Below are 6,381 nucleotides of genomic sequence, written 5' to 3' on the forward strand. Positions count from 1 at the left end.
CTGGGCGAGATATCTTCAGTGGTGAGGAGTGAGTGCGCCAAGACTGAGTTTTTGGCTGGTGCATTTACGCACGTGTAGATTTTGTGTTGTTCCTGCAGTTTTGTGAAAGAGGAGGTGGTGCACAGCTGTTTGTAATGTGTTTATTTGTACGTGTAGCTCTTGCTGGTGGGCGCGCGTATATTTGGTTTTTGTGTTTTAGTTAATTTCTGGATGCGGTTGTTGAGTTTGGCCCGTCCAAGAATTAAGTTGCGCTTTTTTCAAAATGTGATAACCTAATGCTTTAGGATTTTCTTGTTTACGGAGGTAATCACAGAATATATACAGAAGTGATTATATAGCAGGTTCTTCTGCAATGGATACACACTTTGCGTGCGGTCCCATTGACTTGGAGTGGCGGCTTTGATCCTTTTTAAGTATGAAAATACATTGACAGTGCACTAAAATCTAATGAATGGCTTTGGAATGCACTTCAATCAACTCATCATAGTATATGAATACCATTTAACCCAAAAAGAATTGGATTTGCATCCAAAATATGTCCATCATACATATTGACTGGTAAAGAAAATGCAGGTATGAAACAACTTTTGGTAATTAGGCACAAAACATTTAACTGCCTACAAAATGTATCCAGTAACTTTAGTACGATAGCGGTGGTTTGAGCTCCTCGTGATAGGCGAGATAAAGCACTCATATTTACCAATTTGCATATCATGTAAGTGATGTTTTTTGAAAGAGAAGTGATAATCCAACAAAAAGAACATACATAGGTGACCTACATAAGTCCATAAAACAAATTGTTGTTGTTATAAAACAAAGTAGCAAATTGCATGGGAAAGTAAAAAAAATGTAATTGGAATCAGTCAGAGGGGGCTACAAAAGGCTACAGTGGTCTAGCATAAAATTAAACAGACTAATTTAATAGGCAACAAACTGGTTCAAGTGTGTTATCAGCAAAACTAACCAATGACATAAGTTAAAACGAAAATAAAGATGTGGAGTGTAATATATTGCTTAAAAGGTGCACAACACATTTAAACAGAATTTCACTGGCAAGTAACAGTGTTGGGAACTTGGATCGAGCACCCGGAACCTTGACACCAGATCTTAGTGCTTATATTCATGGGCCTATCCAAAATCCTGAGGAACATATCGTCACTAAGATTAACCAGGAATATATGCACCTATTAATTCGTACTTCACATGCCTTGGTTGAAATTAAAGAAATACCTTTTCCTTTGTGCATTCTTCATTTAACAAAATGAAAATAGTTTCAACTTAAATATACTACTAAGTAAGAGGTTCCTTAACAAATGATCTACAAAGTATTACATAGTTGCAATGGTTAGGTCATCATATATAGCCAAGAACAGGGATCAATGCTACTGTATGTTGATTTCTACATGATACATAGTAGGACACACAATTTACCGTTATTCTTATAAATAAAAACGCGGAAGAAACCCACTAAATACTACCGTATGTTGATTTTCTACATGATCCATGTGTCTGATTAAGCAAAGACTTATGTGTAAAGCCCTCAGTTCAACTTCCCTACCATGTGGAGCTGAAATCTACCCTTTCAAATGACGAACCTTGAGTATATTTGAAGTTTTCACCCTCTACAACTTAACAATACAACTCATGAGTACCATATGAGCAAGAGCTTTTCATATATCCAGACGGTCAAAGGTAGATAGTGTGCACATTCGTTATTATCACCACATTGTTAGAAGTTTTAACTTTTCTTGTATTCTATTACCCTCACCCTTGATGGTAATTTTCTTATCAAAGAAAGGGTTCATTTCCTCTTGAGTTGCACTTTAAAAAAATATTGAAGAATAACTTGGTAGTCTTCCTAGTTAATATTCTCAGAAACATCTGGCTCTGAACCTAGGTGTTCTTTCGTTTGAAGTAACAATATTTGCTAGTGTAGCTGGAGTACCCCACATTCTCTCGCGAGAAGCTACATTTTTAGTCACTGAGATAGCACAGACCACATGTGGAGGCATCTAAAAATCATACATAGTCCCTGGGAAGAATATATATAACTCATTTTAGTTCAATCAAACAAGCATAAATATTGATATTGCACAGTTGCACTTATATCCATGTCATCTGAACTTCTAAGAGTGAGTTCAAAAAAAAAAGATGTCACCTCTCCTATGCTAGAGTTCTTAATTTCTTGTGTGTATATTGAATTTAGCATGGATGAATGCATTATAAGTTTAGTGCAAAAGAAAAAACATCACTATGCCTGTTGTTGGCAAGTAAAAAAAAAGCAGGTACATACGGATATGGCATATCAAAATCTGTATAAACTTGCCTAAATAAGTTTTATGGAGTAAACTTATGAAGGTACCAGCAAGTAGATATCTGCCTTGAAGCATATTTACTTTTCTTTTTGAGAGACAAAAACTTGCTCACATAAACAGATAGATTACAATTCTCATACGCTTGAGAGGTTATTCAATGAAAACTAAAACTAATAGTTCTGCCGGTCCAGAAGAGGCAAGATAACATTTAGCATTACTTAAGTACTGGTCATAGAACCACTTGCCAACACGGTCTGAATCTGAGCATCAAAACAAAGAAATACCAACACTAAATCATACCAAACATCCTCTCAGCTGCCCAGAACATAGTAGATGCAATATCCATCATCTGACGAACTGTAGATGTGTGGATGATTGAAAGAACATTGAGAGCTACATGGTACAAATTAGAGGAAGGTACACCTGATCGAAAAATATATTCAGCAAGCATCTAATGTCACTCCGAATGGTGCCATTGGATCCATAGGATATAAATATTCACCAGTGCGTAGAAAAAGACACCCATCAGATCCCTGTTCGCTAGAGATAATTTTTAAGATGAGTTGGTTCGTAAAAGTTAAAATAATATGTTAAACTATGATCTTATGTGGCACATCCGTTTTACTGATAGTATCCTTTTACTTCTGGATGGTTGTGTCAAAATCTAGTATGTTGTCCATCCACTTGATCACTATCTGATTTTATTTTGCTTCAACTATAAATTTCCTAGGTTCCCATTGTTTCTTCTGTTCTAGGCTAACCAAATTTATGCGTCACAAATTTCTTCTTGTATCGGACTTGAAGGCTCTATTGGTCATCAGAGTAAATCTATGGTCTGCAGGTAAGTAATTTTTTTAGATTGGTTAATATCAATGTTGGATAATCTCCCTAGAAGAAAACATTATCTATCTGAACTTCATGGACAAATTAATAGCAACAACGTATATATGCTTTTCCCTATTGTTTTCATTAGACCAAGAAAAATACTTTTACTTATGACAACCCTAAATAAAAAATTATTGCGCACTCTACGACTTATAAAAGGAAGTAACTTCTTCTAAATAAATTGGTGAAGAAAAAATATCAAAATGTAGGAGAAAGAAACTGGGCCTTGGTCCCACGAAAGCAAGTAAAAGATAGAAGGATAAAAGGCCAACATACCCGTACATCGAAGCCCACCAGCGTGATCCGCCCGCACAAGTTCTGAGGCCGCCCAACCACTCAACAAGATGTCGATGACACCCCAGCAGCACACGCAGCCACCACCCGCCACGCTGCTCGCCGATTCCACCCACTGACCAATCTCACAGAAGAAAGAAAATCCATAAAATGTTTCATTAGACCGACACATAGGATCTAGCTACTCCTGAACTACAGAAATTTTGAACTGAAGCTTCTAATATTGAAAGAACAGAATAATAATAATATTGTACATAACTGCTAAATAATTCCAATGATTCACAAGAAGTCATGTACAGTTAAATTCATAAGTTAATTGGTAAGTTTCTACTAAAGGTTCAAAACTTTTGTGATTCAAACATTAGAAAACTTGGAAGAAACTAAAGAGTGCTTACTTTGCCACAAACCAAACGAACTGCAGAATGTTGTTTGAGATATTGCGGCCATAGGAATACGAAGTTTACCACATCTATTCTTGCACAAGTAGCACATATTCAAATATAAAAGCATGTATCACCAATTAAGTCTTTCCACAAGGACTATGAACCCCAACATGTGGTGCACCTCTAATTTTCATTCAGTATCAAGGCGTGAGGCACTTCCCTTTAATATCTTGAACATCAGTAGACGTTCAGCGAATGGATAGAGAATTAGTATACATAAGAGTCAGAAAACTGAACATAATTTCCAACCAAAGAATCGCCTTTGGAAAGAAGTAAATCATTACAAAGGTTATATGATCTCTACATGAGCAAAAGTATATTTGCTTCCGCATTATGATCAGTACAGTTAAACAGGTTTAGAAGCTACAAGGTAGTCAGATTCTATGATCCCAAATTCATCTTGAGGATAAGCAATCGAGTGTATATGCACACATAAGTAGGTACCTGCTCTAGTTTAAGAGAAGATCATGGAAAAATTGTCAGGCTACCATACTTGCTTGATATCATGTGAATCAGAGTCCAGATGTACTTATTTTTGTGATTTAATTTCTCTGATGCCATACACAAGAAATTCTCTCTAATGTTTGCTCAGTTTTTTTTAGAATGCCACGGGAGTACTTCAGAAATACAAAATTCACCAAAACAATTACATCAAAATCGAGACAGTGATAGAACAATTTTGTAAGTTACTTACAAAGCAAAAACATAGGCAAGCATAGCCAAAGAAAGAGAACACAATCCTTAAAACACAAACAACCATGCAGCTTCACCAGGCGGTGATACAAATGAGAGCAGGAGCATACATTTCAGACATCCACCGAGCAGCAGCAGAAACGGTGTAGATACATTTCAGACATCCATGATGCACACAAGAAACAAAGCAGATCGGCAACTGTCAATAAAAAATACGAACAGGAATAGCCACCATGCCTTCCGTTGGATCCCACCGCCCGCCTTGACCCCTCAGTCCCCCAGCTGCTCACCACGGTGGAGATGCCACCCGCAGTGCCGCCTGAAGCCACCAGTCCCCAGATTACCTGACACCCAAATAGATGCGGCGAAGTTCACCGACGATGCTGTCGTCGATTCAGCCCACTGAGACCGCCCACCTCTGACCTCTCGCCTAGCCACCGGGGCCGCCCGCCACAAATCATGCCTCAGTTGGCCAAATCTGCGGCTGCCGCCGCTCGCCGTAGACGGCCGGCCGCTACCGGCGACCAGTTGGGGACGAAGACAGTGAGACGCGGGATCTGGTGCCTAGGGATAAGAGGAGGAACTACGATGGAGCAACGAATCAAGAATTCTCTTTAGTCTTTATACATCGGCTGATTGGCCCGCTTGACCCAGGAACCGCCTTAGCGCCCAGCCCACGAACCGTCATGCGAAGTGGGCCCAGCCAAAGGGACCTGCCGATCGACCAGGAGGGCTGGGAACCCTGGGAGCTTAGAGCTCTTTAGGGATTAGTAGTTTAACGAGTTCATATGCACCGGCAGCGCTGCTGGTGGACCATACTGGGCTATGGCCCAGTCTTCTGAAATTGCAGAAAAAAAATCAGGGTGTTTTATGTCCCAGTGCTATGGGCCGGTCTGTTCCAGTCGGTGGAAATTGAAGCTTCTCTAGTTTACCAGCTAGGCCATCTAAAGGTATAATTGATGCCACCCCATGGGGCTCTCAGGTAAATCAAATTTAACTAGCCGTTCGTATTTTTACCGCGATGGTATAAAAAGGAAATCCCACCGAGTAAACCCTAGCCGCACTCCCGCACCCCCTTTCTCATCTTCCTCCTGTGCTGCTCGCGAGAGGCGGCTGGCGCTGCTCCGCCTTCCTGGCCGGCCGGCCGCCTAACCCTCCTCTGGCCTTCTCCTCCCGTCCCCTTGCGTCTCCCTCAACCGGCGCCGCCGGTTCCTTCTCCGGCTCGTCCTCTGCATCGACGACGGGCGTCCTCTTCCCCATCGCGGCCGCCTCAGCAGCAACCGCAGCCGGCGGACGGCGTGGGGACGCTGGACATCGCTGGTAGGAGCGGCAAGTGGTCGCTGCTTCTCAGCTGCGCTCCGTCTCCTCCACCATTCTCTGCTGGTCCCTCTCCTCCCCATCAGCAAGCACGCATTGGGGATGATTTTCTTGTCCTCGTTGCACCATCCTCAAGTATAGCAGTCATCTTTACCTTGCCTTCCCATACCCTTCCCTGAACATCATCTATTTTGCTCTCATATTTTGAGGTTGCAGGTGTACACAAGGTGTTTGTGGAAATGCCTGAGGGGAATGATTGCTTCGGAAGATGACAATGTACGTGCATCTTCTTTTTGTTTGAAAGGGCATGCCTTTTACTATGGATCTTGCAATAGTGTGGTACTTCACGCATTAGATATAGAGCAGTTACATAAATATTAGGTGCTTGAACCATTCTGATCCTATTTCCATGAACAAATGCATGTTGTGGTAGA

Source organism: Lolium rigidum, chromosome 7 (assembly GCF_022539505.1).
Source record: "Lolium rigidum isolate FL_2022 chromosome 7, APGP_CSIRO_Lrig_0.1, whole genome shotgun sequence".
Classification (NCBI taxonomy): Eukaryota; Viridiplantae; Streptophyta; class Magnoliopsida; order Poales; family Poaceae; genus Lolium; species Lolium rigidum.